Source organism: Pleurodeles waltl, chromosome 5, assembly GCF_031143425.1.
Source record: "Pleurodeles waltl isolate 20211129_DDA chromosome 5, aPleWal1.hap1.20221129, whole genome shotgun sequence".
NCBI lineage: Eukaryota > Metazoa > Chordata > Amphibia > Caudata > Salamandridae > Pleurodeles > Pleurodeles waltl.
Genome location: NC_090444.1, coordinates 1,452,398,418 through 1,452,425,330, shown reverse-complemented (window position 1 = coordinate 1,452,425,330; position 26,913 = coordinate 1,452,398,418).

The window sequence follows — 26,913 nt, the reverse complement described above, 5'->3', positions numbered from 1 at the left end:
GTAAACTAATGAAAGTTCAGTACTTAGCTAGGCTATAAGTAGATTGCAGAGCAGTGTCCTTTGAAGTTAAAAGGTCAATATGGCCTTCTGAGTTTCACTGAGGTAGATGTGCTCTTGCAGATGTCTACGCTTATCTAGATGCAGTGTACAGGCTATACTACAAATTATATAGCTATTTAGAGAAGGATGGAGCCATTTACACATGCAGTCAAAGACTCAGAGAGGTACTTATGCATTCATGCAGACACACTAACAGTTATGTTTGCAGCAGTATTGCATCTGATTGTACTCTGAGTTACATTCTCTTGCAATCATCTTATTTACTTAAATATGATGGAACACTAATAGATGTACAGCTACACTATCTCAGATATGTAGAGTAATACTGAGACATCCTACTCACCTATCTAAACAAGTACTAGTTTAAACATGGTTTTTGGCAGTTAAGTGCCTACACTTAGCAACAGGCCACTAACTTCCACTTAGGTCCAGTTAGGTCTCAATAAATTAAACCCAGCTCAACCCTTGGTAGCTTGGCATAGAGCGACAAGGCCTAACTTAAGAGATAATTGTGTAAAGCATTTAAAATCACAAAACTGTAAATAATTAAAACACAAAACACAAAAAAAATCCAACACCAATTCATAAAAATAGATTATATTTGTTTCCGTAAAATGACACCAAAATGATCAAAATCGGATAAGGGGAACCAGAGATATGAATTTTTAAAGAATTAATGCTTTTTATTGCTTAGAAACAAATATGTTCGCACCTTGACCAGGGCAAAGTGAAAGTTTAAGGACCACTGCGATGGAGCCCTGCTCGGCTACAGCCCATGGAAGGCCTCGTCAAAATTTTACCTTCAGATTTAGTCATTTTCTTCAGAGGGACCAAGCTGCCAGTCCAATCCGACCTTCTGGAACTCTTACTCGGATACGTGTAGCGGAGCCATCAGTGGAGATTTTTACCTTCGGACTTAGTAGGTTTTTTTAGATGAAAATCCTTCGACCGGGGCAACCCTGAATCTTGATCCAACGTCCTTGGAGCCCTCTTTGGATACACTGCCTGGGAGGTCCCGATCATCTTTCTACGTTTAGACTTAGTCACATTTTCAGAGATTTTATTCACCGGGACGAACCCGCAAGTCAGGCTGGGTCGTGGTTGAGGCAAGACGGCTAGGGTTGCTGCGGCGGGTCGTTACCTTTATGGAGCTTTCTCCAAACTTCTGGATCTTCTCTTAAATGTTCTTTTAATGTTTAATGTTCTTTTGAGGTCCACAGCACACCCCAAGGTTCCAGAAGTGCTGAGATGCTCCTTGAGGGTGCGGACTACAATTCCCAGTGTGCACTTGGTGCAAACGTCAAATTGGCCAGTAGATATTGGTCAGCTTATCAGTTTCTTCAGGAGTTGGCGCAGGGGACTTTGGTTAGCAGCTTTTCACCGGTAGGAAACAGGGAGTCCCTCCTGGAACTAGTTGAAGCCAGGCAAAGTTCTTGCGGTGAAACATAAGTGTGCAGCTGGTGCAGTCCTCCAGAGTGCAGTGTCCAGGTGCAGGTCAGGTGTCCAGAAGGGCAGTCCTTTTTCTCCTGTAGTTCTTCCTTGTAGGGATCTCTTAGGGATCTGAGGTGTGGGTGCAGCTCTGCCATATTTATCCTTGCTCCTGGGAGAAAAACAGGGGGTCCTGGTTATCCAATAAGATGCAGGGTCTTTCCTCCTGTGATGACCACTTCCTGGGAAGTGTGGTAAACATCAATCTCAGGGAGCAACAGTCTTCAAAAATCCATCAGGGCTGAAACTGATTTTTGGAGATTACATCTGTTTGAGCCGACCCACTGGTGTGGCTACAAATCCTAAACACACCCCTCTCCTGCCCTCTCCTAATCTAATGAAGAGAGCACCTAATTGTCAGAGGTTGCAGGATGTGAAGAAGGTGCTGGGTTGCTTCAAATGTCCTTCCCTGCCTTTGAAGACCAGTTATACAGCCCTCCCCCTTCCTGCTTCTCCATCTGTTGAGGGGAGTTCTCCTCCCCAAGGCACATTTCTTTGTGTTCAGCCCAGTCCACTTCACACCTCATCAAGGCAGCTTGGTCAGGCTGCCAGAGGCTGGACAATCAGAGAAGAGCACCACAGGGCTAAAGTTGGCAACTTTTTAGGTAGAGTTTAAAACTCTTTACCTGAACAAGTTATATTAAATCCAACACTTGTAAGTTGTGGGGTGTTTCATAACAATTAATGTGATACAAAACTTGAGGTATCTGACACTTAAGGGGCATTGTTAATTAAAATAAAGTCTCCTCATTCAAGCCTATGGAGCCCATTCACCACAGTGAGGGGAAAACAAAGTTGGCTATTTTACCTCACCAGGGCTTCTAAAACTATGTTAATAAGGTCCCTGCGTATAGTTACATGGCACACAACCCTAGGAGCACATGGGGCACACCTTAGGGATGACTTATATGTAAAACTAAGGTAGTTTAAGACTTTGGAAGTGATTTTAATTCCAAAGTTGAATTTACATTTAACTTTAATTTAAAAGCAGCCAGGAAGGCAGGAGTGTCTTTAAAATGACCCTGGGCACCTCAGCAGTGCACCTATGGGTGCACTACCTATGCTGGGATCCCTAAACCTACATGCCATACCATAAACTAGGGACTTATAGGTAGGTTGACATAGCCAATTATAATTAGCCTAATTTGCATAGTTATTTTATACAGAGCACAGGCCCTGGGACTGGTTAGCAGTACCCAGTACACCATCAGAGTCAGGAAAACACCAGCAAAAAGTTAAAAAACTTGTGGCAAAAAGTTAGGGGAGCCTCTTCAATCAGCCCTGTTTTCCCACAATGGGTCAGACCTACTAATGCAGAATATAAATGGGCCCTTTTACCATAAGGTAGAGCTTCTCTTAAAAAGGGTTCTTGAAAATCATTTTACTACTCAAAACTGGGCACTCAGCTATGGTATAGGTAAGGGTTCTGCAAAGTCGGTCCTATGCCAGATTTTTAGCATATCCACATTTAGAAACATGTAGATTTCTGCAACATCTATTTTCTAAATGTGGATATGCTAAAAACCTGGCATAGACCCGGCTCTCCAGGACAAACTTTGCAGAACCCTGATATAGGTAAATGATACAGCAGGGACATTTTTGTTTACACATTTTACATATCCTTCTAAGTCGCACTCACTAACAGATGCACTTGCAGAGTCCTGTGATCACTTATAAATGAGGTGTTCAGGCTATTGTAGTAATTATACAGCTATTATCAAAAGGGGAGATCCACTGACACAGCCACTTTCACTCCCAGATATACTTTCACATACAGTCTGACACCCAGACATAAAGCCTCACACCCACTGTCACACAAAGGGACATACACTCACACCCACTCTTACATCCAAACAAACACCCATTGTTATAGTTCAAGAAAGATAATAACACTAGTCTCACATCTAGACAGATGATCTTATATACAGTTTCATATTCATACACAGTCTCACACCCACTGTAATACCTAGACACAAACACTTACACCCACTGTCACATCCAGACATACATGTTTATACACATTCTTGCACCTAGATGGACATTCTAATACTGAGTCTCGTACCAAACAGAGTTTTGCACAGTCACACTCATATATTCTTCAGCCACTCTCACACCCAGGTAAACACTCCAATAACCACTCTCATAATAGGACAGACACTCACACGTCCATGCCCACACATAGACACTGTCACACCTGACACTATCAAACCCAGTTTCACATATAGGCCCTCATTATGACATTGGCAGTAAATCCCACTTACCGCCACGCTGACTGCCGCCAACATACCACCGCAGATATCCATTCATCATATAATGACACACACATACCAATCCGTCACTATTTAGCCACATACACAATTCTACCACACCAGAGGTCAGTGTTAAACTGGTGGTATCCAAACCCACACAGTTACTCCAAAAGAACAACGCCCATCACATTATTACCCACGAATCACCACAGAGGACATTCAATGGCGGTAAACCATTGGCAGGACATACCGCCATGCTTAAAATACACACACAAACAAAACAACACCACATAAGGACAATTCAAACAATACACATCTGACACACATCACACTCACACCACTAAAAAACACACACCTACATTACCCACAACCCTTTACAACTACAAACAATTGCCACCAGAGCGAGACAGCAAGACCACTGACACAACCAGAGCCACACAATACTCACACCTATACACCACTCATGTACCCCACATCACACACCCCAACACAGTTACCCAACACACCCTCACCTACATACTTCACACAACACCCATGGCACCACAAAGACACCCTGGGTTCTCAGAGGAGGAGCTAAGGGTCATGGTGCAGGATGCAGCAGATATCGATAGCTAGGAAGATGGACAGGGGATTGCCGGTGGACCCCCACCTCCTCCCCCACAACTAACAGCATGGGAGGAACAAGTCTTGGCAATTATGCATCCCAAGGGCCTGGCCAGAGTAGGAGGAGTACTGGACTCTGGTAATTCATCTCTTTACTACTATCTCCCCCTACCTGCATGCCATCACATACCCTCTGCCTCACCCTCACTACCATCACTCTACTACCTCCCACACACCCCACCATCACATCTCACTCATCCCAATGCCAAGCCCTGCATGCTCTACCAATGCATGGACTTCACTCACAACCCTGCATGGACAACTATCACTAAAGCATACAAACTAGAGAGAATCAGCTAGCCCACCACATACCAACTTACACAAGTGAATGCTGACAGGACAAATACAACCAAAGAGGGCAAGCCACTGATGAACAATATGTCACACACAGAAACAATAACACATCATTTACATCCCCACAGGTATCCCAGCCAATGTCACCGGATAGGAGGTGCCAGCAATATCCAGTCCCCCAACTGAAAAGGCCCACATTGATGACAGCAACTCTGGTTGCCTCGATCTGGATGACAAACCTGTCCCATCAGGGACCTCTGGACAGCCGGTTACCCAGGCCCAGTCACACACCACCACAGAGCCTACCCCATCAGGAAACACCACCACACCACCCACCCAACATACCCACACCTCTGTCCCCAGGATACATCAATCAGCAGCGTGTCTACCTCTACAGGAACCCCAGGACACACCTCATACGTAAGACAATCAGGGGTCAGTGGGCACACGGTTCAGAGGACAGAGGCACAGGACAACAGGTAAACTGGGAGGACTGCTGTGCGTCAGTGGGAGGACAGGCCCAGAGAACCAACTCTCCAGGAGGCACTTGCAGAGATCCTGGGAGCATACCAACATTCCCAGGACACGATGGGCTAGATCCTGCACAACGAGCAGGAGAACAGGCAGCTGCAGGAGGGACAGTACCAGGGGATCATGGAGGACTTGCAGGCCATCAACACCACCCTGGTCTCCATAGCAGGGGTGCTGGCAGACATGTCCAATATTATGAGGGAGGCAGTCACACAACAGCAGGACCCTGCCCATAGCCCGACATCTGAACTGCCTTCCACCTCTGCTGCTGCTAGTGGACAGGACTCACAGCCCACCAGCTCCCCTCCCGCTGCAGAAGGAGAAACACCCCACAAACGTTCCATGCAATCCAGGCAGTAGCCAGAGACAATTGCCAAGACCCCCACCAAGAAATGAGAATCTCATGATCGCACTTCAATAAACACCCTTGGAAAAAAATAGAAGTATGGAATATGTCAATTTTTTTTAAGTGTGTATACGTTCAACCAGGTACAAACATTGTAATTCAACTGTACAGTACATGAGCACTCATGAAAGACCTGTAGTTGGCTGCAGTGATCACACCAGGAGCTATTGTGAGGCACCAACATCTGTAGTAAGTGGGCTTAGAAGTGGGAAATATCAGCATACCAGTGCAACAGAATTTCAAAATAATGACAATGAAATGTGAAGTAAAACTGTTTTATCTGTATGCATTGGAAATATTGTCTGATCACTGCTGTTCTGTTGTCCTCATCCTCATCCTCTGCCTCCTCATCCTCACTGTCCACATGGTCCATTGCTGCCACGCGGGCATCTCCAGCGTCCTCCTCCTGTAGCAAAGGTACATGGCGTCTCCGGGCAAGGTTGAGCAACATGCAGCATGCCACTATTATCTGGCAGACCTTCTTGGGTGAGTAGCACAGGGATCTCTGCTTTGGGGAATTCTTTAGATAACAAATGCAAGAGCTCATCAGAGTTCCTCTGCATCTCTCTCTTCACCTTCTGCCAAAGGATCGACAGCTGACTGCTCAGGACGCCTGCAAAACCGCAACAAAGTAGCAAAGACGACTACTGCAACCTTGTATCGCTGATCCTGCCACCTTCTCAACTGTTTCCTGGTGGTGCATGCTCTGGGGGTAGCCTGCCTCCTCTCTGCACTAGGAGCTTTGAAGAAATCTCCAGTGGGACGACGGAATCTTCCCCCTGCAACCGCAGGCAACAAAAGACTGAATCACTGGTCCTCTGGGTCCACTCTCAGCACGACGAGCGTGGTCCCTGGAACTCAGCAACTCTGTCCAAGTGACTCCCACAGTCCAGTGACTCTTCAGTCCAAGTTTGGTGGAGGTAAGTCCTTGCCTCCCCACGCTAGACTGGATTGCTGGGTACCACATGATTTGCAGCTGCTCCGGCTCCTGTGCACTCTTCCAGGATTTCCTTCGTGCACAGCCAAGCCTGGGTCCCCGACACTCTAACCTGCAGTGCACAACCTGCTGAGTTGTCCTCTGGCATCGTGGGACTCCCTTTTGTGTCTTTGGGTGAGCTCCAGTTCACTCCTCTTCCAAGTGCCTGTTCTGGTACTTCTGCGGGTGATGCCTTCTTCTGTGAGGGCTCCCTGACTTTCTGGGCGCCCCCTCTGTCTCTTCATCCAAGTGTTGACATCCTGGTCCCTCCTGGGCCACAGCAGCATCCAAAAACGCTAACCGCGACCCTTGCAGCTAGCAAGGCTTGTTTGCGGTCTTTCTGCGTGGGAATACCTCTGCAAGCTTCTACACGACGTGGGACATCCATCCTCCCAAGGGGAAATTTCTAGCCCTCTTCTTTCTTGCAGAATCCACAGCTTCTACCATCCGGTGGCAGCTCCTTTGCACCCTCAGCTGGCATTTCGTTGGCATCTGCCCACTCTCGACTTTGTCACAACTCTTGGACTTGGTCCCCTTGTTCCACAGGTACTCTCATCCAGAAATCCATTTTGGTTGCATTGCTGGTGTTGGTCTTCCTTGCAGAATTCCCCTATCACGACTTCTGTGCTCTCTGGGGAATATAGGTGCACTTTACACCTACTTTTCAGGGTCTTGGAATGGGCTATTTTTCTAACCCTCACTGTTTTCTTACAGTCCCAGCGACCCTCTACAAGCTCACATAGGTTTGGGGTCCATTTGTGGTTCGCATTCCACTTTTGGAGTATATGGTTTGTGTTGCCCCTATACCTATGTGCTCCTATTGCAATCTATTGTAACTTTACACTGCTTGCATTACTTCCTTTTGCTATTACTGCATATTTTTGGTATTGTGTACATATATCTTGTGTATATTTGGCATCCTCATACTGAGGGTACTCACTGAGATACTTTTGCCATATTGTCATAAAAATAAAGTACCTTTATTTTTAGTATATCTGTGTATTGTGTTTTCTAATGCTATTGTGCATATGATACCAGTGGTATAGTAGGAGCTTTGCATGGCTCCTAGTTCAGCCTAAGCTGCTCTATTATAGCTACCTTCTATCAGCCTAAGCTGCTAGAAACACCTCTTCTACACTAATAAGGGATAACTGGACCTGGTACAGAGTGTAAGTACCCCTTGGTACCCACTACAAGCCAGGCCAGCCTCCTACATTGGTTGTGCAGCGGTGGGATAAGTACTTGTAACTACTTACCACTTTGTCATTTTGTACTTTTCATAAGAGAAAAATATACAAAACAAGTTCAGTGTATGTACACCTAACCAAAAAGTTTTGCTTTTCTTCTCTTACTCTATTTGCTAAGTGCTGAAAAGTACCTCTAAACTTTCTAAAAGTTTCCAAAAAGTTGAAAAAGTTTTTTCTGTTTCCTTAACCTCTTAAATGCGGGCGTCGGCCACTGGCCGACGCCCACACACCCTCCCTGGTGCGGGTCACGACCAGTGGCCAACACCAGGAAGGGCATTAATAAATCCTCGGGTGCGTCGCACCCGAGGATTTATTTTTTATTTTTTTTCCCCCCCCGGGAGACACGGAAGCTACTGTGTCTCCCCCCGCCCCCCACCCGCCCCTTTGTGACGTCAGCGCGCCGCGAGGCGCGCTGACGTTGCAAAGGTGTTTTCCCCATGAAAGCAGGAAGCAGCCTAGCGGCCGCTTCCTGCTTTCATGGGGAAAACGGCCTTTTTCACGTTCGGGAAGGCCTCGTAAGAAAGGGGAGACACTCCCCTTTCTTACGAGGCCTTCCTGAAAGTGTTTCCTGGCCCCCGGTCGCAGCTGTGCTGCGATCGGGGGCCAGAAACAGTTTCAGAAGGCCTCGTAAGAAAGGGGAGAGTCTCCCCTTTCTTATGAGGCCTTCTGAAACGGTTTCCTGGCCCCCGATCGCAGCACAGCTGCGATCGGGGGCCAGGAAACCCCACTAGACACCAGGGATTTCACTTTTGGGGGGCAGCCCCCCCCCCGGAAAACGGGCCGCCCCACCCCCGGATAATTTTCCTAAAAAAATAAAAAGGTAGGTGCCCCCTGGGGAGGGGGGGGGGGCGCGATCGCGCCCCCCCCCCAGGGGATTTTTTTTTTTTTTTTTAAATAAAATAAAATAAATAAAAAAAATGAAATGACAGGGGGTCGCCCGTGGGCAGGGTGACCCCCTGTGGGGGCAATTTTTTTTTTAGATGTTGTAGGGTTTCCCTGGGGGCCATTTTGGCCCCCAAGGAAACCATACAACAACAAAAAAAAAATATATGTATATATATATATCTATGTAGATAGATATATCTAGGTACATGGATATATCTATAGATATATCTATGTAGATATATATTTATATACATATATATAGGTAGATCTGTATCAAAGAGATTTATAAAGCGCGCTACTCACCTGTGAGGGTCTCAAGGCGCTGGGGGGGGGGACGGGGGGAGGGAAAGGGGCTAGGAGGTTCACTGTTCAAAAAGCCAGGTTTTGAGGCCCTTCCTGAAAAGAAGTAGGTTTTGGGTCTTGCGAATGTGGGTTGTGAGTGCGTTCCATGTTTTGGGTGCAATGTAGGAGAAGGATCTGCCCCCGGTGGTGGTGTGTTTGATGCGGGGGTCAGAGGCGAGAGAGAGGTCAGCTGAACGGACGTTTCGTGTGGGGGTGTGGAAGGTGACTCTCGTTGAGGTAGGCAGGGCCTGTGTTGTGGAGTGATTTGTGTGTGAGGATGAGGATCTTGAAGGTGATCCTTTTGTCAATGGGGAGCCAGTGGAGGGATTTGAGGTGTGGAGAGATGTGTTCGTGTCGGTGGAGGTCGAGGATGAGTCGTGCTGCTGAGTTCTGAATGCGTGTAGTTTGCACTTGAGTTTTAGAGTGGTGCCGGCGTAGAGGGCATTTCTGTAATCAAGCCTGCTGCTGATGAGTGCGTGAGTGACAGTTTTTCTGGTCTCTGTGGGGATCCATTTTAATGTTTTTCAGTATACGGAGTTTGTTGAAGCATGAGGAGGTAAGAGCGTTGATTTGTTGGGTCATAGAGAGGGAGGAGTCTAGGATGATGCTGAGGTTGCGTGCGTAGTTGGCGGGGGTGGGTGCAGGGCCTAGCGTGGTGGGCCACCATGGGGGGTCCCAGGTTTTTTTGGTGAGGGCCAAAGAGGATTATTTCGGTTTTGCTTGAGTTGAGTTTCAGGTGGTTGGCTGTCATATATACATCACTTTTGTCCATATGTGTGTGGTTTCCCTGGGGGGAAAAGGGTCCGACTTGTCTAGTGGCAGTTTTAGTGCCATTAAGAAGCGCAGAAGGTTTATATGCCTACTGCAAAGAGCACATCTGTATTTTATGTAAATAGCTGAGTACATTAGTAAAGTCTATGGAGAGATGAAGGGCACTTTTGCTGGGTGGTAATGAGGGAATCCGAGGAGGAGGGAGTGGGAGCACCAATAATGATTGTTGGACTGGGCGCAGGAGGTGCTAAAGACTGTGACGAATGGTATGTGACAAGGTGTTTTTTGAGTGTCTTGAAAGTACGTGCTGATTGAGGGAAGAAGCGCAGGTAAGGTGGCCTCTACTGTTGCACGTATCTCACACACACCATCGATTTTGTGACTGTCTACGTAGGCTAGTGTTTTAGAGCAACAGTTTAGCCAATAGCAGAGATGGCATCTTGATGGATGACTGCTGCCTGCACTCGGGTTATAGAGGACCGCTCTGACATAGGATCAGAGACTGAGACATCAGATACTGAGACAGCATCTGAGGGATAGGACAATGGCGCAGACTCTGGGAGTGATTTTTCAGTCAGAGGAGTCCCATTCGAAAACTCCTCTTCCAGTACATTATGAGGGAGGTGATGAGGACAGTCCTGCTGTCCCTTCGCAAGCTGTTCGTGCAACTGGGTAATAGTGGGTTAGGCCAACCCAGAGAGCAGGTGAATGCGGCGGCAAGCAGAGAGAGAGTGCTCTCTTGGGAGCTCACCAATTTAGTTCAGCCCCAAATTCCACCACCCAAATCATATTGTGGAGACATCAAAATTGTCTATGGCAAAACAAACTGGTTTTGTAAGGCAGGCACCTGTGTTTTTGGTCCTGGATTCGGCGGCCATATAGAGAAACACACTAAACCCAAACATTTCTGGAAACTAGACATTCGGGGGAGTCCACAGAGGTGTGACTTGTGTGGATTCCCCAAAGTTTTCTTACCCAGAATACCCTGCAAAGCTGAAATGTTGAGAAAAAACTCTATTTTTCTCGCATTTCTGTCACACAAACTACAGGAATATGCTGGGATCCACAACATTCCTACCCCCCAGTGACTCCTCACCTGTCCTGATAAAAACACTACCCCACTTGAGTGCCTACACCTAGTGCCTGTGTCAGGAATGGATCACCCCAGGGTCAACAGCTGCCTCACGTAAGGACCAACATTGACCGTTGTGTGATCTATTCCTGTCGCAGGCACCAGGCCTAACCACACAAGGGAGGTATCATATTTATCGGGAGACTTGGGGGAACGCTGGGTGGAAGGAAATTTGTGGCTCCCCTCAGATTCCAGAACTTTCTGTCACCGAAATGTGTGGAAAACGTGGTATTTTAGCCACATTTTGAGGTTTGCAAAGGATTCTGGGTAACAGAACCTGGTCCGAGCCCCACAAGTCACCTCATCTTTGATTCCCCTGGGTTTCTAGTTTACAAAAATGTGCTGGTTTGCTAGGTTTCCCCAGGTGCCGGCTGAGCTAGAGGCCAAAATCCACAGGTAGGCACTGTTTTCTATGAAAAAATGTGATGTGTCCACGTTACGGTTTTGGGGCATTTCCGGTCGCAGGCGCTAGGCCTACCCACACAAGTGAGGTATCATTTTTATCGGGAGACTTAGGGGAACGCCGGGTGGAAGGAAATTTGTGGCTCCTCTCAGATTCCAGAACTTTCTGTCACCGAAATGTGAGGAAAACTTGTTTTTTTAGCCACTTTTTGAGGTTTGCAAAGGATTGTGGGTAACAGAACCTGGTCCGAGCCCCGCGAGTCACCCCTCCTTGTATTGCCCTAGGTCTCTAGTTTTCAGAAATGCACAGGTTTGGTACGTTTCCCTAGGTGCCGGCTGAGCTAGAGGCCAAAATCTACAGGTAGGCACTTCTCAAAAAACACCTCTGTTTTCTTCCAAAAATTTTGATGTGTCCACGTTGCGCTTTGGGGCGTTTCCTGTCGCGGGCGCTAGGCCTACCCACACAAGTGAGGTATCATTTTTATCGGGAGACTTGGGGAACGCCGGGTGGAAGGAAATTTGTGGCTCCTCTCAGATTCCAGAACTTTCTGTCACCGAAATCTGAGGAAAACTTGTTTTTTTAGCCACTTTTTGAGGTTTGCAAAGGATTCTGGGTAACAGAACCTGGTCCGAGCCCCGCGAGTCACCCCTCCTTGGATTGCCCTAGGTCTCTAGTTTTCAGAAATGCACAGGTTTGGTAGGTTTCCCTAGGTGCCGGCTGAGCTAGAGGCCAAAATCTACAGGTAGGCACTTCTCAAAAAACACCTCTGTTTTCTTCCAAAAATTTTGATGTGTCCACGTTGCGCTTTGGGGCGTTTCCTGTCGCGGGCGCTAGGCCTACCCACACAAGTGAGGTATCATTTTTATCGGGAGACTTGGGGGAACGCCGGGTGGAAGGAAATTTGTGGCTCCTCTCAGATTCCAGAACTTTCTGTCACCGAAATCTGAGGAAAACTTGTTTTTTTAGCCACTTTTTGAGGTTTGCAAAGGATTCTGGGTAACAGAACCTGGTCCGAGCCCCGCGAGTCACCCCTCCTTGGATTGCCCTAGGTCTCTAGTTTTCAGAAATGCACAGGTTTGGTAGGTTTCCCTAGGTGCCGGCTGAGCTAGAGGCCAAAATCTACAGGTAGGCACTTCTCAAAAAACACCTCTGTTTTCTTCCAAAAATTTTGATGTGTCCACGTTGCGCTTTGGGGCGTTTCCTGTCGCGGGCGCTAGGCCTACCCACACAAGTGAGGTATCATTTTTATCGGGAGACTTGGGGGAACGCCGGGTGGAAGGAAATTTGTGGCTCCTCTCAGATTCCAGAACTTTCTGTCACCGAAATCTGAGGAAAACTTGTTTTTTTAGCCACTTTTTGAGGTTTGCAAAGGATTCTGGGTAACAGAACCTGGTCCGAGCCCCGCGAGTCACCCCTCCTTGGATTGCCCTAGGTCTCTAGTTTTCAGAAATGCACAGGTTTGGTAGGTTTCCCTAGGTGCCGGCTGAGCTACAGGCCAAAATCTACAGGTAGGCCCTTCTCAAAAAACACCTCTGTTTTCTTCCAAAAATTTTGATGTGTCCACGTTGCGCTTTGGGGCGTTTCCTGTCGCGGGCGCTAGGCCTACCCACACAAGTGAGGTATCATTTTTATCGGGAGACTTGGGGGAACGCCGGGTGGAAGGAAATTTGTGGCTCCTCTCAGATTCCAGAACTTTCTGTCACCGAAATCTGAGGAAAACTTGTTTTTTTAGCCACTTTTTGAGGTTTGCAAAGGATTCTGGGTAACAGAACCTGGTCCGAGCCCCGCGAGTCACCCCTCCTTGGATTGCCCTAGGTCTCTAGTTTTCAGAAATGCACAGGTTTGGTAGGTTTCCCTAGGTGCCGGCTGAGCTAGAGGCCAAAATCTACAGGTAGGCACTTCTCAAAAAACACCTCTGTTTTCTTCCAAAAATTTTGATGTGTCCACGTTGCGCTTTGGGGCGTTTCCTGTCGCGGGCGCTAGGCCTACCCACACAAGTGAGGTATCATTTTTATCGGGAGACTTGGGGGAACGCCGGGTGGAAGGAAATTTGTGGCTCCTCTCAGATTCCAGAACTTTCTGTCACCGAAATCTGAGGAAAACTTGTTTTTTTAGCCACTTTTTGAGGTTTGCAAAGGATTCTGGGTAACAGAACCTGGTCCGAGCCCCGCGAGTCACCCCTCCTTGGATTGCCCTAGGTCTCTAGTTTTCAGAAATGCACAGGTTTGGTAGGTTTCCCTAGGTGCCGGCTGAGCTACAGGCCAAAATCTACAGGTAGGCACTTCTCAAAAAACACCTCTGTTTTCTTCCAAAAATTTTGATGTGTCCACGTTGCGCTTTGGGGCGTTTCCTGTCGCGGGCGCTAGGCCTACCCACACAAGTGAGGTATCATTTTTATCGGGAGACTTGGGGGAACGCCGGGTGGAAGGAAATTTGTGGCTCCTCTCAGATTCCAGAACTTTCTGTCACCGAAATGTGAGGAAAACTTGTTTTTTTAGCCACTTTTTGAGGTTTGCAAAGGATTCTGGGTAACAGAACCTGGTCCGAGCCCCGCAAGTCACCCCTCCTTGGATTCCCCTAGGTCTCTAGTTTTCAGAAATGCACAGGTTTGGTAGGTTTCCCTATGTGCCGGCTGAGCTAGAGGCCAAAATCTACAGGTAGGCACTTTGGAAAAAACAGCTGTGTTTTCTATAAAAAAAATAGGATGTGTCCATGTTGTGTTTTGGGGAATTTCCTGTCGCGGGCACTAGGCCTACCCACACAAGTGAGGTATCATTTTTATCGGGAGACTTGGGGGAACACAGAATAGCAAAACAAGTGTTATTGCCCCTTATCTTTCTCTACATTTTTTCCTTCCAAATATAAGAGAGTGTGTAAAAAAGACGTCTATTTGAGAAATGCCCTGCAATTCACATGCTAGTATGGGCACCTCGGAATTCAGCGATGTGCAAATAACCACTGCTCTTCAAAACCTTATCTTGATCCCATTTTGGAAATGCAAAGGTTTTCTTGATACCTCTTTTTCACTCTTCATATTTCAGCAAATGAATTGCTGTATACCCAGTATAGAATGAAAACCAACTGCAGGGTGCAGCTTATTTATTGGCTCTGGGTACCTAGGGTTCTTGATGAACCTACAAGCCCTTTATATCCCCGCAACCAGAAGAGACCAGCAGACAAAACGGTATATTGCTTTCAGAAATCTGACATCGCAGGAAAAAGTTACAGAGTAAAACATAAAGAAAAATGGCTGTTGTTTTCAGCTCAATTTCAATATTTTTTTATTTCAGCTGTTATTTTCTGTAGGAAAACCTTGTAGGATCTACACAAATGACCCCTTGCTGAATTCAGAATTTTGTCTAGTTTTCAGAAATGTTTAGCATTCCGGGATCCAGCATTGGTTTCACACCCATTCCTGTCACTAACTGGAAGGAGGCTGAAAGCACAAGAAATATAGTAGAAATGGGGTATGTCCCAGTAAAATGCCAAATTTGTGTTGAAAAATTTGGTTTTCTGATTCAAGTCTGCCCGTTCCTGAAAGGTGGGAAGATAGTGATTTCAGCACCAGAAACCCTTGGTTGATGGCATTTTTAGGGAAAAAACCACAAGCCTTCTTCGGCAGCCCTTTTTTCCCATTTTTTTGGAAAAAACAAAATTTTCACTGTATTTTGGCTATTTTCTTGGTCTCCTCCAGGGGAAACCACCAACTCTGGGTACCATTAGAATCCCTAGGATGTTGGAAAAAAAGGACGCAAATTTGGCGTCGTTAGCTTATGTGGACAAAAAGTTATGAAGCCCTAAGCGCGAACTACCCCAAATAGCCAAAAAAGGGCTCAGCACTGGGGGGGGAAAGGCCCAGCAGCTAAGGGGTTAAAAAGTCCAGAAACTTTTTTCTTTCTTTTATCTGTCCCTAAACCTTTTTCTATCATGTCTGGTACAGGTCCTACTCTTGATCTGGCCAGCACTGCTTATGATAGCCTTAGCTGGAAAGGGTTGAGGAGTCTCTGCATTGATAGAGGTTTAGGGGTAGGGAAGAACCCCTCTAGAGAATTGTTAAATAACATGCTCATTGAAAATGATAAGGCCTTAGCTGGCACATCAGTTGAGAAGTTAGGGGATGGTTTACACTCTGACTCTGGGGCACCCCTAGGGAGAGTGTTAGATGGTATCCTTCCCAACCTGCCCCTTAGCAGACCACCTAGCATAACTGGTACTAATGTGAGTTCTCATCACAGTAGGGATGTCATTCCTGCAGGCCAGGTTGTTAGAGTGCCAACTGTTAGGGACAATTCACCCTCTGTTCATTCACATCATTTTCTGTGTCAAAGCATGCCCAACCCACCCACCCTGGTGACAGAATGTTAGAAAGGGAGCTCAATAGATTGAGAGTGGAAGAGTCCAGGCTGAAGCTTAAACAGCAACAGCTGGCTCTAGACAGGGAATCTTTAGACTTAGAAAAAGAAAGACAGAGGTTGGGGTTTGGACCCCATGGTGGCAGCAGCAGTATTCCAGATAGTAATCCTGTGAAAGAGCATGATTCTAGGAATCTGCACAAGATAGTTCCCCCTTACAAGGAGGGGGAGGACATTAACAAGTGGTTTGCTACACTTCTGAGGGCCTGTGTTGTACAGGGGGTCCCTCAAAGGCAGTGGGCTGCTATCCTATGGCTATCTTTCAGTGGAAAGGGTAGGGATAGGCTCCTTACTGTCAAGGAAAGTGATGCCAATAATTTTACAGTTTTGAAAAATGCACTCTTGGAAGGATTTGGCTTAACCACTGAACAATACAGATTAAGTTCAGAGTAACCAGAAAAGAGTCCTCACAAGACTGGGTAGACTTTGTTGACTATTCAGTGAAGGCCTTGGAGGGGTCGTTACATGGCAGTAAAGTTTCTGACTATGAAAGCCTGTATAATCTGATCGTGAGAGAGCATATTCTGAATAACTGTGTGTCTGATTTGTTACAACAATATCTAGTGGACTCAGATCTGACCTCTCCCCAAGAATTGGGAAAGAAGGCAGACAAATGGGTCAGAACAAGAGTCAACAGAAAAGTTCATACAGGGGGTGACAAGGATGGCAAGAAGAAGGATGGTAAGTCTTCAGACAAGGGTGGGGACAAATCTAAAAATGAGACTTCATCAGGCCCACAAAAATACTCTGGTGGGGGTGGTGGGTCCAAATCCTCTTCTAATCAAGTAAAGAAACCATGGTGCTATTTATGTAAAGTAAAAGGCCATTGGACAACTGATGCCAGTTGTCCAAAGAAAAGCACCAAACCTCCCACTACCACAGCCCCTACTGCTACACCTAGTGCCCCTAGTAATAGCAGTGGTGGTGGGAGCAAACCTACTAATAGCCAATCCAAGGGAGTAGCTGGGCTCACTTTTGGTAATTTAGTTGGGGTTGGTCTTGTTAGGGAGACCACAGAGGCTGTGTTAGTCTCTGAAGGTGCCATTGATTTGGTCACCTTGGTTGCTTGTCCCCTTAATATGGATAAGTACAAGCAACTTCCCCTAATAAATGGTGTTGAGGTTCAGGCCTACAGGGACACAGGTGCCAGTGTTACCATGGTAATAGAGAAACTGGTACACCCTGAACAACACCTACTTGTCACCAGTACCAAGTGACTGATGCTCATAACAATACTCTTAGCCACCCCATGGCTGTTGTAAATCTCAACTGGGGGGGGTTACTGGTCCAAAGAAAGTTGTGGTTGCCTCAGATTTACCTGTAGACTGTCTACTAGGGAACAATTTAAAGACATCAGCTTGGGCAGAAGTGGAGTTGGAGGATCATGCAGCAATGCTGGGAATTCCTGGGCATATTTTTGCTTTAACAAGGGCTCAGGCCAAAAAGCAAAAAGGACAGGGTGACTTGGATACTGGAACAATGGACCAAGTGCTCCCTAAAGCTTGGGTTAGTAAAGGTAAATCCCTACCTACTACCCCTCCCTCTACAGATGATTCAACTTCTGAGGAAGAATAATTTCCCCCCTGTGCAGAACCTTCACCAGAGGAGCTGGAAGCAGACACTGCTGAGCTTTTGGGTGGAGGGGGGCCTGCCAGGGAGGAGCTGAGTGTGGCACAGCAAACCTGTCCCACATTAGTGGGTCTAAGACAGCAAGCTGTCAAACAGCAAAATGGGGATGTCAGTGACTCACATAGAGTTTACTGGGAGGACAACCTCTTGTATACAGAGGCAAGGAACCCTAAACCTGGAGCAGCCAGGAGATTGGTCATTCCCCTGCAATACAGAGAGTTCCTCCTAACTCTAGTCCACGACATTCCCTTGGCTGGACATTTAGGGCAAATTAAAACATGGGAAAGGCTTGTCCCCCTGTTTCATTGGCCTAGAATGTCAGAGGACACAAAAGATTTTTGTAAGTCCTGTGTCACCTGTCAAGCCAGTGGCAAGACTGGTGGCACCCTAAAAGCTCCCCTTATTCCACTGCCTGTGGTTGGGGTTCCCTTTGAAAGGGTAGGGGTTGATATAGTTGGCCCCCATGACCCTCCTACTGCTTCAGGCAATAGGTTTATCTTGGTGGTAGTGGACCATGCCACAAGATATCCTGAAGCAATTCCTCTAAGGACCACTACAGCTCCTGCAGTGGCAAAAGCCCTCCTGGGAATCTTTTCCAGGGTGGGTTTCCCAAAAGAGGTGGTATCAGACAGGGGTAGCAACTTTATGTCTGTATACTTGAAGGCCATGTGGAAGGAATGTGGTGTAACATACAAATTAACCACACCTTATCATCCACAAACAAATGGACTGGTAGGGAGGTTTAACAAAACTCTCAAAGGAATGATAATGGGACTCCCTGAAAAACTCAGGAGGAGATGGGATGTCCTGTTACCTTGCCTCATTTTTGCTTACAGGGAGGTACCCCAGAAAGGAGTGGGCTTCAGCCCCTTTGAACTCCTATTTGGACACCCTGTAAGAGGTCCTCTAACACTTGTAAAGGAGGGTTTGGAACAACCTTTAAAAGCTCCTAAGCAAGACATAGTGGACTATGTACTCGGCCTAAGATCCAGAATAGCTGAGTACATGAAAAAGGCCAGTAAAAACCTTCAGGCCAGCCAAGAGCTCCAAAAGCAATGGCATGACCAGAAGGCTGTTCTGATTCAGTACCAACCAGGACAGAAGGTGTGGGTCTTGGAGCCTGTGGCCCCAAGAGCACTCCAAGACAAATGGAGTGGGCCCCACATCCTTGTTGAAAAGAAGGGAGAAGTCACCTACTTGGTTGACTTAGGCACTGCCAGGAGTCCCCTTAGGGTGCTCCATGTCAATCGCCTAAAACCCTACTATGACAGGGCTGATATCACCCTGCTCATGGCAACAGATGAAGGACAGGAAGAAGAGAGTGACCATCTCCCTGATCTCTTCTCTTCCACAGAACAAGATGCTCTAGTGGAAGGTGTAGTTTTAGCAGACTGTCTTACTGCTGAGCAGAAAGACCACTGCATAAATCTCCTGGGTCAGTTTTCTGAACTCTTTTCTACTGTGCCAGGCACCACTTCTTGGTGTGAGCACACTATAGATACTGGAGACAGCATGCCTGTCAAAAGCAAGATCTATAGGCAGCCTGACCATGTCAGGGACTGCATAAAACAAGACGTTCAGAAAATGCTTGAACTGGGAGTGGTTGAGCACTCTGAAAGCCCATGGGCCTCTCCTGTGGTGCTTGTACCAAAGCCTCACTCTAAAGATGGGAAAAGAGAAATGAGGTTTTGTGTAGATTACAGAGGTCTCAACCAGGTAACAAAAACTGATGCTCACCCTATACCCAGGGCAGATGAGCTCATAGATACACTGGCATCTGCCAAGTATCTAAGCACCTTTGATTTGACTGCAGGGTATTGGCAGATCAAGTTATCAAAGGATGCTAAAGCAAAAACTGCATTTTCGACTATTGGAGGGCACTACCAATTCACAGTAATGCCCTTTGGTTTGAAAAATGCACCTGCCACTTTGCAGAGGTTGGTGAATACAGTCCTGCAAGGGTTGGAGGCTTTTAGTGCAGCATATCTAGATGATATAGCTGTATTTAGCTCCAACTGGGATGATCACCTGGTCCACCTGCGGAAAGTTTTGGAGGCCCTGCAAAAGGCAGGCCTCACTATCAAGGCTTCAAAGTGCCAGATAGGGCAGGGTAAAGTGGTTTATCTGGGACACCTGGTAGGTGGAGATTGCACCACTTCAGTGGAAAATCCAAACTATTGTAGATTGGGTTCCCCCTACAACTCAGACCCAGGTGAGAGCCTTCTTAGGCCTCACTGGGTATTACAGGAGGTTCATAAAGAACTATGGCTCCATAGTAGCCCCTCTTAATGACCTCACCTCTAAGAAAATGCCTAAAAAGGTATTGTGGACAGCTAGCTGTCAGAAAGCTTTTGAGGAGCTGAAACAGGCCATGTGCACTGCACCTGTCCCAAAAAGCCCATGTTACTCCAAGAAATTCATTGTTCAAACTGATGCATCTGAATTAGGGGTAGGGGCAGTCTTATCACAACTCAATTCTGAGGGCCAGGATCAACCTGTTGCTTTTATCAGCAGGAGGTTGACCCCTAGAGAAAAGCGTTGGTCTGCCATAGAGAGGGAGGCCTTTGCTGTGGTCTGGGCACTGAAGAAGTTGAAGCCATACCTGTTTGGCACTCACTTCAGTGTTCAGACAGACCACAAACCTCTACTTTGGCTAAAACAAATGAAATGTGAAAACCCTAAATTGTTGAGGTGGTCCATATCTCTACAGGGAATGGACTATACAGTGAAACATGGACCTGGGAGAACCACTCCAATGTAGATGGACTCTCCAGATATTTCCACTTAGACAATGAAGACTCATCAGGTCATGGCTAGTCTTATTGTCCTTCGTTTGGGGGGGGGAGTGTAGGAAAGTACCATCTTGCCTGGCATGTTACCCCCATATTTCACTGTATATATGTTGTTTTAGTGTATGTGTCACTTGGACCCTGCCAGCCAGGGCCCCAGTGCTCATAAGTGTGCCTTGTATGTGTTCCCTGTGTGATGACTAACTGTCTCACTGAGGCTCTGCTAACCAGAACCTCAGTGGTTATGCTCTCTCTGCTTTCTAAATTGTCACTAACAGGCTAGTGACCAATTTCACCAATTCACATTGGCATACTGGAACACCCCTATAATTCCCTAGTATATGGTACTGAGGTACCCAGGGTATTGGGGTTCCAGGAGATCCCTATGGGCTGCAGCATTTCTTTTGCCACCCATAGGAAGCTCTGACAATTCTTACACAGGCCTGCCACTGCAGCCTGAGTGAAATAACGTTCACGTTATTTCACAGCCATTTACCACTGCACTTAAGTAACTTATAAGTCACCTATATGTCTAACCTTTACCTGGTAAAGGTTGGGTGCTAAGTTACTTAGTGTGTGGGCACCCTTGCACTAGCCAAGGTGCCCCCACATCATTCAGGGCAAATTCCCCAGACTTTGTGAGTGCGGGGACACCATTACACGCGTGCACTGTACATAGGTCATTACCTATGTACAGCGTCACAATGGTAACTCCGAACATGGCCATGTAACAAGTCTAAGATCATAGAATTGTCACCCCAATGCCATCCTGGCATTGGGGAGACAATTTCATGATCCCCCGAGTCTCTAGCACAGACCCGGGTACTGCCAAACTGCCTTTCCTGGGGTTTCACTGCAGCTGCTGCTGCTGCCAACCCCTCAGACAGGTTTCTGCCCTCCTGGGGTCCAGCCAGGCTTGGCCCAGGAAGGCAGAACAAAGAATTCATCAGAGAGAGGGTGTTACACCCTCTCCCTTTGGAAAAAGGTGTCAGGGCTGGGGAGGAGTAGCCTCCCCCAGCCTCTGGAAATGCTTTGATGGTGCCCATCTCTGCATAAGCTAGTCTACACCGGTTCAGGGATCCCCCAGCCCTGCTCTGGCACGAAACTGGACAAAGGAAAGGGGAGTGACCACTCCCCTGACCTGCACCTCCCAGGGGAGGTGCCCAGAGCTCCTCCAGTGTGCTCCAGACCTCTGCCATCTTGGAAACAGAGGTGCTGCTGGCACACTGAACTGCTCTGAGTGGCCAGTGCCAGCAGGTGATGTCAGAGACTCCTCCTGATAGGCTCTTACCTGTGTTGCTAGCCTATCCTCCTTCCTAGGTAGCCAAACCTCCTTTTCTGGCTATTTAGGGTCTCTGCTTTGCGGAATTCTTTAGATAACGAATGCAAGAGCTCATCAGAGTTCCTCTGCATCTCTCTTCACCTTCTGCCAAAGGATCGACCGCTGACTGCTCAGGATGCCTGCAAAACCGCAACAAAGTAGCAAAGACGATTACTGCAACCTTGTATCGCTGATCCTGCCACCTTCTCGACTGTTTCCTGGTGGTGCATGCTCTGGGGGTAGCCTGCCTCCTCTCTGCACTAGGAGCTCTGAAGAAATCTCCCGTGGGACGACGGAATCTTCCCCCTGCAACCACAGGCAACAAAAGACTGCTTCACCGGTCCTCTGGGTCCACTCTCAGCACGACGAGCGTGGTCCCTGGAACTCAGCAACTCTGTCAAAGTGACTCCCACAGTCCAGTGACTCTTCAGTCCAAGTTTGGTGGAGGTAAGTCCTTGCCTCCCCACGCTAGACTGGATTGCTGGGTACTGCGTAATTTGCAGCTGCTCAACCTGCTGAGTTGTCCTCCGGCGTCGTGGGACTCCCTTTTGTGTCTTCGGGTGAGCTCTGGTTCACTCCTCTTCCAAGTGCCTGTTCTGGTACTTCTGCGGGTGCTCTCTGCTTCTGTGAGGGCTCCCTGACTTGCTGGGTGCCCCCTCTGTCTCCTCATCTAAGTGGCGACATCCTGGTCCCTCCTGGGCCACAGCAGCATCCAAAAACCTTAACCGCGACCCTTGCAGCTAGCAAGGCTTGTTTGTGGTCTTTCTGCGTGGGAACACCTCTGCAAGCTTCTACACAACGTGCGACATCCATCCTCCAAAGGGGAAGTTTCTAGCCCTCTTCGTTCTTGCAGAATCCACAGCTTCTACCATCCAGTGGCAGCTCCTTTGCACCCTCAGCTGGCATTTCATGGGCATATGCCCACTCTCGACTTTGTCGCGACTCTTGGACTTGGTCCCCTTGTTCCACAGGTACTCTCGTCCAGAAATCCACTTTGGTTGCATTGCTGGTGTTAGTTTTCCTTGCAGAATTCCCCTATCACGACTTCTGTGCTCTCTGGGGAATATAGGTGCACTTTACACCTACTTTTCAGGGTCTTGGTGTGGGCTATTTTTCTAACCCTCACTGTCTTACAGTCCCAGCGACCCTCTACAAGCTCACATAGGTTTGGGGTCTGTTCGTGGTTCGCATTCCACTTTTGGAGTATATGGTTTGTGTTGCCCCTATGTGCTCCTATTGCAATCTATTGTAACTTTACACTGCTTGCATTACTTCCTTTTGCTATTACTGCATATTTTTGGTATTGTGTACATATATCTTGTGTATATTTGGCATCCTCATACTGAGGGTACTCACTGAGATACTTTATTGTGCATATGACACCAGTGGTATAGCAGGAGCTTTGCATGTCTACTAGTTCAGCCTAAGCTGCTCTGCTATAGCTACCTTCTATCAGCCTAAGCTGCTAGAAACACCTCTTCTACACTAATAAGGGATAACTGGACCTGGTACAGAGTGTAAGTACCCCTTGGTTCCCACTACAAGCCAGGCCAGCCTCCTACAACCGCCCCGGATGTTACCGCCATTTTCTATCTGATTCCTTACTTTCTACCTGACCTTCAACAGGAGAGGACCTACACTGCATGTGCTGCTGTGTCCTGTGTCTGGAACCTACCATGGCCTGTGTGACTGGGGAAAGAGACCCAGCCTTCACTTCCGCGGAGTTGGAGAGACTGGTGGATGGGATCCTACCCCAGTACGGACTGCTGTATGGGCCTCCAAACCAACAGATGAGTACCCTGTTGGCACAATGCATGTGGCATGAATGCATGGAGTGGTGTGTGAAGGCCTTGTGTAAGGGGGTGTGTAGATGTCCCCTGGGGGCTGTACAGGTTGATTGCTGGGCAATGTGTGTGTAAATGGTGATGTGAAAGGGGTATGGTGGGCCATAAGTGTAACAGGCAAGACTGTCTTACTAATACTATTTTCCTGTGTGTATTCCCTATGCAGGTCAGCGCTCATCAAAAGAAGGGTATATTGCGTGCCATCACCAAGGACCTGCGGACCCTGGAGGTCTATGGCAGGCGGAGCAGCCACTGTCGCAAACGGTGGCGGGACTTGAGACGCTGGGTATAGAGGACCATGGAGGCCTAGCTGGGGATGGCTTCCCAATGAGGAAGGGGTGCCCGTCGAACCCTGATCCCCGATGGCCCGCATACTGGCGGTGGCCTATCCTGATCTGGATGGGCACTTGAGGGCATCTCAACAGCCACAAGAGGGTGAGTATAGTGCCCATCATTACAACTTACGCATGGTATGGTGGTATCAGGGTGGAGGATGTGAGTCAGTTGGTGCCCCTAGTCCAGGCCTGATATTGCAGCATAGGTCCCCTGATGGCTAGGGTCCTGAATGGATAATCCTGCTACCTAGCTCATAGGCATCCATTACTGGTCAAGGCTGCGTGGATCCCTGGTGTGCTGGATTTGCCGGTGTGCGCCCCTCCTCATGCCTTGGTGGCTAGCAATATCACTGGTAGTGCAATGCATAGTATGTAGGCCTGTACCCTGTGTGTGAGTGTGCTGTGTACACCAACGGTGGTGTTGGTGCAGCCGTTGATCAAGTGTGTCCTTTGTCTCTCCCCCCTTTTTGTTTTGTCCTTCTGTCCTTCTGTGCATTAGCATCATCTGGCAGAGGAGCAGAGGCACTGGCGATGGAGGGAGCTACATCCCACAGGACACAGGAGGTGGGGTCCTCCGACACTGAGGGCACCAGTGGGATGGAGGGCAAGGGGATCATCACGGCAGAGAATGGAGGGGACAGTTCAGACACAGAAATCTCCTCCGATGGAAGACACCTCTGTGACCAACCCAGCTACAGGTACAGCTGCCAGCCCCTGTACCAGCACCACCCTCCCAGCAGCCCCTCATCGAGTTGCCTGTGCCCGCTCACCCAGGAGGGTGGCATCTCATTCACCCCAGGTACCTCGGTCCCTGCCCCAGTGAGCCCTGCTGCCCTGAGTGAGGAGGCTATTGACCTCTTGTGATCCATCTCTGGAGGGCAGTCAACCATTGTGAATGCCCTCCAGGGGCTGGCAGCCCAGATGCAACAGACTAATGCATTTCTGGAAGGCATTCACATTGGCTTGATGGCCCAACAAAGATTGATCAAGCCTCCTCTCTGATGGCAGCCATTGTCCCTGTTTCCACCCTCCCCCTCCAACTTCCTCTTCCCAATCACATTCCCCTCAACCCCAAGCTATCCCAAACACACAGGCAAATGAGCATGCACACAAGACAACACACAAGAGTGGCACTGGCAAACACCAGCCCCACCCTTCATCCCACATACACTCACACAAAGAGCATCCAGATGAAGACTTACCAGCATCCACTATTTCCACTGTCTCCGTCCTCCTCCTCTTCCACCTCCCTCCCAGTTCTATCTACACTCACACCTGCATGCACTACATCCTCATCCACTACCAGCATCACCATCACACCTAGCTGAACACACACTTCACTGGCTCACACCTCCACAACACCCATGCACACGTCCCCTGTGTCCTCTCCCACTGTGTCTGTCCCCCCTCCTAAAGTACACAAAAGCAAGCACTCAGACACCCAGCAGCCATCCACCTCACAACACATCCAGCCCATGCACCTGCACCCAAAATCAGCAGACACCTCCTACAACCACTTCCTCTTCCTCCAATCCCAAACCTTCATCCTCTTCCTGCCACAATGTCCCTAAAAAGCTTTTCCTATCCACCATTGACCTCTTCCCTACCCCTCCCCCGTCCTGCACATCTGGCTAGGGTGGCAAAAACCCACCCAAGCACCTCAGCCACCCAGTCCATGTGCCCAGTAGTCACCACACCCACTTGTGGTGGGTAAGGATCCAGGGCACATGTTCTGATGGTGAAGGAGACCACACCAGACAGCCTCAAGGGTAAGGTGCTTGAACCAGCTGCTGCCAGGAAGACCAAGGAGCCTGCCCCAGCTGCTGCCAGGAAGACCAAGGAGCCAGCACCAGCAGGCAGGAATGGCAAGGGGCCTGGGGCAGGAACTCTGACGGAGCCCCCATCACCAACCATGGTTATGCAGCCACCTGAGGCTGCAGGGGATGGGCTGGAGCCTCGCCCCACCAGCAGCAGCAGTACCACCACCACCAGTGGGCCGCCATCTGAGGCTGCAGGGTATGGGCTGGGGCCTCCCCTCACCAGCAGCAGCACCACCACCACCTCCATTGAGCAGCTGTCCGAGGCTGCAGGGGATGGGCATGAGCTTCCCCTGACCAGCGGCTGCACCAGCACCACTACCACCACTGAGCAGCCGTCACCACTGGCGGACGGTATGTAGTCCTACCTCCATAGGCTGCTGTGCGGCCTGCCCCATGCAAATCCAGTGGGTATGACACCCTCCGGAGAGATTGTGGCCCCGCACTCACCAGGATCAAGAGCACAGAGCACGATTCCCCCTCCAGAACCAGTGGCTAAGACACCCATCTACCCCAGCCTCCCCAGGATCAAGAGCACAGGGCATGATGCCCCCTCCAGAACCAGTGATCAAGTCACTCACTCGAGAGACTGTGGCCTTGCACTCCCCAGGACCAAGCACAGGGCATGTTTCCCCCTCCAGAGCATGTGGGCAAGTCACCCACTCGAGAGACTGTGGCCTTGCACTCCCCAGGACCAAGCACAGTGCATGTTGCCCCCTCCAGAGCATGTGGGAAAGTCATCCACTCGATAGACTGTGGCCTTGCACTCCCCAAGACCAAGCACAGGGCATGTTGCCTCCTCCAGAACCAGTGGTCTTGTTTCATCTCCCGGCTGAGGAGCCCCGCAGTCCCCCTGAGGTGCCTGCCTATTTACCAACTGATGACCCTGCAGTGTTCTCTCCGTGTTGATGCAGGTGACAATTGGGGCCTTGGAATTTGGCCTGTGGCCATGTGGCCCACGCAAACTGACTGGGCAGTGTCCCTTGAACTATACAATTGTAAATATCTGTTACATTGGTTAAATTATTTATACTGTGTAGATCTTGTAACACTCACTTCTGGTTTACTAGTAAATTTGTTTTGTCCTTGCATTATTCGGCCGATTTAGGGGGAATAGCTTGTTTTCTTGTGCATCTGGTTGTGTGTATGGCGTGTGTATGTCAGGGTGTGTTATCAATGTGTGTGTCACTCTCTTTTTCCTCCCCCCTTGTGTGATAGGCGTCTGTACTCACTGTTCTCATCTTCGCCATCATTTGTGTTCGTGGTGGAGCAGCACGTAGAAGACCATGAGGAAGACATGCAGCTCGGGCTCCATGGCG